Source organism: Salvelinus namaycush, chromosome 17, assembly GCF_016432855.1.
Source record: "Salvelinus namaycush isolate Seneca chromosome 17, SaNama_1.0, whole genome shotgun sequence".
NCBI lineage: Eukaryota > Metazoa > Chordata > Actinopteri > Salmoniformes > Salmonidae > Salvelinus > Salvelinus namaycush.
Genome location: NC_052323.1, coordinates 28316064 through 28324535, shown reverse-complemented (window position 1 = coordinate 28324535; position 8472 = coordinate 28316064).

Sequence of the window (8472 nt, the reverse complement as noted above, 5' to 3'; positions counted from 1 at the left end):
CTGTCAATATGAACTACATGGTGCTGCTGCCACAGTGCTCTGCTGCTGGTGAACCTGTCAATATGAACTACATGGTGCTGCTGCCACTGTGCTCTGCTGCTGGTGAACCTGTCAACATGAACTACATGGTGCTGCTGCCACAGTGCTCTGCTGCTGGTGAACCTGTCAATATGAACTACATGGTGCTGCTGCCACTGTGCTCTGCTGCTGGTGAACCTGTCAATATGAACTACATGGTACTGCTGCCACTGTGCTCTGCTGCTGGTGAACCTGTCAATATGAACTACATGGTACTGCTGCCACTGTGCTCTGCTGCTGGTGAACCTGTCAATATGAACTACATGGTACTGCTGCCACAGTGCTCTGCTGCTGGTGAACCTGTCAATATGAACTACATGGTACTGCTGCCACAGTGCTCTGCTGCTGGTGAACCTGTCAATATGAACTACATGGTGCTGCTGCCACTGTGCTCTGCTGCTGGTGAACCTGTCAATATGAACTACATGGTACTGCTGCCACTGTGCTCTGCTGCTGGTGAACCTGTCAATATGAACTACATGGTTCTGCTGCCACAGTGCTCTGCTGCTGGTGAACCTGTCAATATGAACTACATGGTTCTGCTGCCACAGTGCTCTGCTGCTGGTGAACCTGTCAATATGAACTACGTGGTGCTGCTGCCACAGTGCTCTGCTGCTGGTGATGGTGAACCTGTCAATATGAACTACATGGTACTGCTGCCACAGTGCTCTGCTGCCGGTGAACCTGTCAATATGAACTACATGGTACTGCTGCCACAGTGCTCTGCTGCTGGTGAACCTGTCAATATGAACTACATGGTTCTGCTGCCACTGTGCTCTGCTGCTGGTGAACCTGTCAATATGAACTACATGGTACTGCTGCCACAGTGCTCTGCTGCTGGTGAACCTGTCAATATGAACTACATGGTACTGCTGCCACAGTGCTCTGCTGCTGGTGAACCTGTCAATATGAACTACATGGTACTGCTGCCACAGTGCTCTGCTGCTGGTGAACCTGTCAATATGAACTACATGGTGCTGCTGCCACTGTGCTCTGCTGCTGGTGAACCTGTCAATATGAACTACATGGTACTGCTGCCACTGTGCTCTGCTGCTGGTGAACCTGTCAATATGAACTACATGGTACTGCTGCCACTGTGCTCTGCTGCTGGTGAACCTGTCAATATGAACTACATGTTGCTGCTGCCACTGTGCTCTGCTGCTGGTGAACGTGTCAATATGAACTACATGGTACTGCTGCCACTGTGCTCTGCTGCTGGTGAACCTGTCAATATGAACTACATGGTACTGCTGCCACTGTGCTCTGCTGCTGGTGAACCTGTCAATATGAACTACATGGTACTGCTGCCACAGTGCTCTGCTGCTGGTGAACGTGTCAATATGAACTACATGGTACTGCTGCCACAGTGCTCTGCTGCTGGTGAACCTGTCAATATGAACTACATGGTACTGCTGCCACTGTGCTCTGCTGCTGGTGAACCTGTCAATATGAACTACATGGTACTGCTGCCACTGTGCTCTGCTGCTGGTGAACCTGTCAATATGAACTACATGGTACTGCTGCCACAGTGCTCTGCTGCTGGTGAACCTGTCAATATGAACTACATGGTACTGCTGCCTCTGTGATCTGCTGCTGGTGAACCTGTCAATATGAACTACATGGTACTGCTGCCTCTGTGCTCTGCTGCTGGTGAACCTGTCAATATGAACTACATGGTACTGCTGCAACAGTGCTCTGCTGCTGGTGAACCTGTCAATATGAACTACATGGTACTGCTGCCACTGTGCTCTGCTGCTGGTGAACCTGTCAATATGAACTACATGGTACTGCTGCCACAGTGCTCTGCTGCTGGTGAACCTGTCAATATGAACTACATGGTACTGCTGCCACAGTGCTCTGTGCTCTGCTGCTGGTGAACCTGTCAATATGAACTACATGGTACTGCTGCCTCTGTGATCTGCTGCTGGTGAACCTGTCAATATGAACTACATGGTACTGCTGCCTCTGTGCTCTGCTGCTGGTGAACCTGTCAATATGAACTACATGGTACTGCTGCAACAGTGCTCTGCTGCTGGTGAACCTGTCAATATGAACTACATGGTACTGCTGCCACTGTGCTCTGCTGCTGGTGAACCTGTCAATATGAACTACATGGTACTGCTGCCACAGTGCTCTGCTGCTGGTGAACCTGTCAATATGAACTACATGGTACTGCTGCCACTGTGCTCTGCTGCTGGTGAACCTGTCAATATGAACTACATGGTACTGCTGCCACAGTGCTCTGCTGCTGGTGAACCTGTCAATATGAACTACATGGTACTGCTGCCACAGTGCTCTGCTGCTGGTGAACCTGTCAATATGAACTACATGGTGCTGCTGCCACTGTGCTCTGCTGCTGGTGAACCTGTCAATATGATCTACATGGTACTGCTGCCACTGTGCTCTGCTGCTGGTGAACCTGTCAATATGAACTACATGGTACTGCTGCCACAGTGCTCTGCTGCTGGTGAACCTGTCAATATGAACTACATATTGCTGCTGCCACTGTGCTCTGCTGCTGGTGAACCTGTCAATATGAACTACTTGGTACTGCTGCCACTGTGCTCTGTGCTCTGCTGCGGTTGAACCTGTCAATATGAACTACATGGTACTGCTGCCACAGTGCTCTGCTGCTGGTGAACCTGTCAATATGAACTACATGGTACTGCTGCCACTGTGCTCTGCTGCTGGTGAACCAGTCAATATGAACTACATGGTACTGCTGCCACAGTGCTCTGCTGCTGGTGAACCTGTCAATATGAACTACATGGTACTGCTGCCACAGTGCTCTGCTGCTGGTGAACCTGTCAATATGAACTACATGGTACTGCTGCCACTGTGCTCTGCTGCTGGTGAACCTGTCAATATGAACTACATGTTGCTGCTGCCACTGTGCTCTGCTGCTGGTGAACCTGTCAATATGAACTACATGGTACTGCTGCCACAGTGCTCTGCTGCTGGTGAACCTGTCAATATGAACTACATGGTACTGCTGCCACTGTGCTCTGCTGCTGGTGAACCTGTCAATATGAACTACATGGTACTGCTGCCACAGTGCTCTGCTGCTGGTGAACCTGTCAATATGAACTACATGGTACTGCTGCCACTGTGCTCTGCTGCTGGTGAACCTGTCAATATGAACTACATGGTACTGCTGCCAAAGTGCTCTGCTGCTGGTGAACCTGTCAATATGAACTACATGGTACTGCTGCCACAGTGCTCTGCTGCTGGTGAACCTGTCAACATGAACTACATGGTACTGCTGCCACTGTGCTCTGCTGCTGGTGAACCTGTCAATATGAACTACATGGTGCTGCTGCCACAGTGCTCTGCTGCTGGTGATGGTGAACCTGTCAATATGAACTACATGTTGCTGCTGCCACAGTGCTCTGCTGCTGGTGAACCTGTCAATATGAACTACATGGTGCTGCTGCCACAGTGCTCTGCTGCTGGTGAACCTGTCAATATGAACTACATGGTGCTGCTGCCACTGTGCTCTGCTGCTGGTGAACCTGTCAACATGAACTACATGGTGCTGCTGCCACAGTGCTCTGCTGCTGGTGAACCTGTCAATATGAACTACATGGTGCTGCTGCCACTGTGCTCTGCTGCTGGTGAACCTGTCAATATGAACTACATGGTACTGCTGCCACTGTGCTCTGCTGCTGGTGAACCTGTCAATATGAACTACATGGTACTGCTGCCACTGTGCTCTGCTGCTGGTGAACCTGTCAATATGAACTACATGGTACTGCTGCCACAGTGCTCTGCTGCTGGTGAACCTGTCAATATGAACTACATGGTACTGCTGCCACAGTGCTCTGCTGCTGGTGAACCTGTCAATATGAACTACATGGTGCTGCTGCCACTGTGCTCTGCTGCTGGTGAACCTGTCAATATGAACTACATGGTACTGCTGCCACTGTGCTCTGCTGCTGGTGAACCTGTCAATATGAACTACATGGTTCTGCTGCCACAGTGCTCTGCTGCTGGTGAACCTGTCAATATGAACTACATGGTTCTGCTGCCACAGTGCTCTGCTGCTGGTGAACCTGTCAATATGAACTACGTGGTGCTGCTGCCACAGTGCTCTGCTGCTGGTGATGGTGAACCTGTCAATATGAACTACATGGTACTGCTGCCACAGTGCTCTGCTGCCGGTGAACCTGTCAATATGAACTACATGGTACTGCTGCCACAGTGCTCTGCTGCTGGTGAACCTGTCAATATGAACTACATGGTTCTGCTGCCACTGTGCTCTGCTGCTGGTGAACCTGTCAATATGAACTACATGGTACTGCTGCCACAGTGCTCTGCTGCTGGTGAACCTGTCAATATGAACTACATGGTACTGCTGCCACAGTGCTCTGCTGCTGGTGAACCTGTCAATATGAACTACATGGTACTGCTGCCACAGTGCTCTGCTGCTGGTGAACCTGTCAATATGAACTACATGGTGCTGCTGCCACTGTGCTCTGCTGCTGGTGAACCTGTCAATATGAACTACATGGTACTGCTGCCACTGTGCTCTGCTGCTGGTGAACCTGTCAATATGAACTACATGGTACTGCTGCCACTGTGCTCTGCTGCTGGTGAACCTGTCAATATGAACTACATGTTGCTGCTGCCACTGTGCTCTGCTGCTGGTGAACGTGTCAATATGAACTACATGGTACTGCTGCCACTGTGCTCTGCTGCTGGTGAACCTGTCAATATGAACTACATGGTACTGCTGCCACTGTGCTTTGCTGCTGGTGAACCTGTCAATATGAACTACATGGTACTGCTGCCACAGTGCTCTGCTGCTGGTGAACGTGTCAATATGAACTACATGGTACTGCTGCCACAGTGCTCTGCTGCTGGTGAACCTGTCAATATGAACTACATGGTACTGCTGCCACTGTGCTCTGCTGCTGGTGAACCTGTCAATATGAACTACATGGTACTGCTGCCACTGTGCTCTGCTGCTGGTGAACCTGTCAATATGAACTACATGGTACTGCTGCCACAGTGCTCTGCTGCTGGTGAACCTGTCAATATGAACTACATGGTACTGCTGCCTCTGTGATCTGCTGCTGGTGAACCTGTCAATATGAACTACATGGTACTGCTGCCTCTGTGCTCTGCTGCTGGTGAACCTGTCAATATGAACTACATGGTACTGCTGCAACAGTGCTCTGCTGCTGGTGAACCTGTCAATATGAACTACATGGTACTGCTGCCACTGTGCTCTGCTGCTGGTGAACCTGTCAATATGAACTACATGGTACTGCTGCCACAGTGCTCTGCTGCTGGTGAACCTGTCAATATGAACTACATGGTACTGCTGCCACAGTGCTCTGTGCTCTGCTGCTGGTGAACCTGTCAATATGAACTACATGGTACTGCTACCACAGTGCTCTGTGCTCTGCTGCTGGTGAACCTGTCAATATGAACTACATGGTACTGCTGCCACTGTGCTCTGCTGCTGGTGAACCTGTCAATATGAACTACATGGTACTGCTGCCACAGTGCTCTGCTGCTGGTGAACCTGTCAATATGAACTACATGGTACTGCTGCCACTGTGCTCATATCTCTGCTGCTGGTGAACCTGTCAATATGAACTACATGTTGCTGCTTCCACTCTGCTCTGCTGCTGGTGAACCTGTCAATATGAACTACATGGTACTGCTGCCACAGTGCTCTGCTGCTGGTGAACCTGTCAATATGAACTACATGGTACTGCTGCCACTATGCTCAGTTCTCTGCTGCTGGTGAACCTGTCAATATGAACTACATGTTGCTGCTGCCACTGTGCTCTGCTGCTGGTGAACCTGTCAATATGAACTACATGGTACTGCTGCCACTGTGCTCTGCTGCTGGTGAACCTGTCAATATGAACTACATGGTACTGCTGCCACAGTGCTCTGCTGCTGGTGAACCTGTCAATATGAACTACATGGTACTGCTGCCACTGTGCTCTGCTGCTGGTGAACCTGTCAATATGAACTACATGGTACTGCTGCCACAGTGCTCTGCTGCTGGTGAACCTGTCAATATGAACTACATGGTACTGCTGCCACAGTGCTCTGCTGCTGGTGAACGTGTCAATATGAACTACATGGTACTGCTGCCTCTGTGCTCTGCTGCTGGTGAACCTGTCAATATGAACTACATGGTACTGCTGCCTCTGTGCTCTGCTGCTGGTGAACCTGTCAATATGAACTACATGGTACTGCTGCCACTGTGCTCTGCTGCTGGTGAACCTGTCAATATGAACTACATGGTACTGCTGCCACAGTGCTCTGCTGCTGGTGAACCTGTCAATATGAACTACATGGTACTGCTTCCACAGTGCTCTGCTGCTGGTGAACCTGTCAATATGAACTACATGGTACTGCTGCCACAGTGCTCTGCTGCTGGTGAACCTGTCAATATGAACTACATGATACTGCTGCCACAGTGCTCTGCTGCTGGTGAACCTGTCAATATGAACTACATGGTACTGCTGCCACAGTGCTCTGCTGCTGGTGAACCTGTCAATATGAACTACATGGTACTGCTGCCACTGTGCTCTGCTGCTGGTGAACCTGTCAATATGAACTACATGGTACTGCTGCCACAGTGCTGCTGCTGCTGGTGAACCTGTCAATATGAACTACATGGTACTGCTGCCACAGTGCTCTGCTGCTGGTGAACCTGTCAATATTAACTACATGGTATTGCTGCCACAGTGCTCTGCTGCTGGTGAACCTGTCAATATGAACTACATGGTACTGCTGCCACAGTGCTCTGCTGCTGGTGAACCTGTCAATATGAACTACATGGTACTGCTGCCACAGTGCTCTGCTGCTGGTGAACCTGTCAATATGAACTACATGGTACTGCTGCCACTGTGCTCTGCTGCTGGTGAACCTGTCAATATGAACTACATGGTACTGCTGCCACTGTGCTCTGCTGCTGGTGAACCTGTCAATATGAACTACATGGTACTGCTGCCACAGTACTCTGCTGCTGGTGAACCTGTCAATATGAACTACATGGTGCTGCTGCCACAGTGCTCTGCTGCTGGTGAACCTGTCAATATGAACTACATGGTACTGCTGCCACAGTGCTGCTGCTGCTGGTGAACCTGTCAATATGAACTACATGGTACTGCTGCCACAGTGCTGCTGCTGGTGAACCTGTCAATATGAACTACATGGTACTGCTGCCACAGTGCTCAGTGCTCTGCTGCTGGTGAACCTGTCAATATGAACTACATGGTACTGCTGCCACAGTGCTCAGTGCTCTGCTGCTGGTGAACCTGTCAATATGAACTACATGGTACTGCTGCCACAGTGCTCTGCTGCTGGTGAACCTGTCAATATGAACTACATGGTGCTGCTGCCACTGTGCTCTGTGCTCTGTGCTCTGTGCTCTGTGCTCTGTGCTCTGTGCTCTGTGCTCTGTGCTCTGTGCTCTGTGCTCTGCGCTCTGCTCTCTGTGCTCTGTGCTCTGTGCTCTGTGCTCTGTGCTCTGTGCTCTGTGCTCTGTGCTCTGCTGCCACTGTGCTCTGTGCTCTGTGCTCTGTGCTCTGTGCTCTGTGCTCTGTGCTCTGTGCTCTGTGCTCTGTGCTCTGTGCTCTGTGCTCTGTGCTCTGTGCTCTGTGCTCTGCTGCTGGTGATGATGAACGTGTCAATATGAAACATATTGTTGTGTGGTAAAGTCTAAGACGTTTTTACTTTCCTCTAGACTTGCTATTCATGATAACCTGTCAAACTGCTGGGCCTTTTCAAATGAGATTCTACTGAGGAACTGATATGATTGACAGTTTTTTAGACATGTCACCGGGCTGCAACTAGGGGTCCAATCAAATGTTCTCGCCCAAGGCCACTATTGACCTTTTGTAGCATTCAAAGGTCAATAGGCCATCAATTGTAAATGAGAATTTGTTCTTAACTGACTTGCCTAGTTAAAAAAACAGGTTACATTAATAACAATTACAGAATAAATGTGTCTGTATATGTCCTAACAGATAAAGCCTTCCTTTAGCCGTGTCCCAATCCGTTAGATTACAATAGACGCACGCTAATGACACACCAAATGGCACCAAAACAACTACAATTTAGCATTAACACTGGAGTGAAAGATGTGCAGATGATGATGTGCAAGTAGAGATACTGGGGTGCAAAAGAGCAAGAGGATAAATACAATATGGGGATGAGGTAATGTGCTTTGTCAAAACCAATCCGTTAGATTGCAATAGACGCTAATGACTAGGGCTGGGTCACTACTTTTGACTTTTGAACAGGCTGCCATTTGGGACAAAGAATAGAATAGAGTCACTTGTTCTCGTCCAATGCTGGCCCTAACCCATGGCTATCTCTGTAACTCAAAGTACATCCTTCCTCTAGGTGTCATCTAGCCAAGTG